This window comes from Amphiura filiformis, chromosome 13 (assembly GCF_039555335.1).
Source record: "Amphiura filiformis chromosome 13, Afil_fr2py, whole genome shotgun sequence".
In the NCBI taxonomy this organism is placed as follows: Eukaryota; Metazoa; Echinodermata; class Ophiuroidea; order Amphilepidida; family Amphiuridae; genus Amphiura; species Amphiura filiformis.
The window spans coordinates 55,869,831-55,870,801 of NC_092640.1; positions in this window are offsets into that span (position 1 = coordinate 55,869,831).

The window sequence follows — 971 nt, forward strand, 5'->3', positions numbered from 1 at the left end:
CTTGTTAATGTTCTACATCATAAGTTCTACTGGGAAACACAAAAAATTGGAATTTTTTCATTTTACAAAATTGGCATAATTCATTTGCAAATGAGAAATTGTCAAAATTTAAAAATTTTTCAAACATTGAAAAATTCCCACTTTTTTCAAAATGGCGAAATAACGTAAAATGCAATTTGAACACAAATTAGGCGAAATAGGGTATGCTTGAAATTTTAGCAAAATGTGAAACAAATTCCAATTTTTTGTGTTTCCCCAGTAGAACTTATGATGTAGAACAACATTAACAAGAAAAAAAATTAAAATTTATGCAATCACTTTTTTCAAAATGGCGAAATAACGTAAAATGCAATTTGAACACGAATTAGGCGAAATAGGGTATGATTGAAATTTCAGCAAAAATGTGGAAAGAAATTCCAATTTTTTTGTGTTTCCCCAGTAGAACTTATGATGTAGAACACATTGACAAGAAAAAAATTAAAATTTTTGCAATCACTTTTTTCAAAATGGCGAAATAACGTAAAATGCAATTTGGACACAAATTAGGCGAAATAGGGTATGCTTGAAATTTTAGCAAAATGTGGAAACAAATTCCAATTTTTTGTGTTTCCCCAGTAGAACTTATGATGTAGAACAACATTAACAAGAAAAAAAAAAATTATGCAATCACTTTTTTCAAAATGGCGAAATAACGTAAAATGCAATTTGAACACGAATTAGGCGAAATAGGGTATGCTTGAAATTTTAGCAAAAATGTGGAAACAAATTCCAATTTTTTGTGTTTCCCCAGTAGAACTTATGATGTAGAAAACATTAACAAGAAAAAAAGTTAAAATTTTTGCAATCACTTTTTTCAAAATGGCGAAATAACGTAAAATGCAATTTGAACACAAATTAGGCGAAATAGGGTATGCTTGAAATTTTAGCAAAAATGTGGAAACAAATTCCAATTTTTTGTGTTTCCCCAGTAG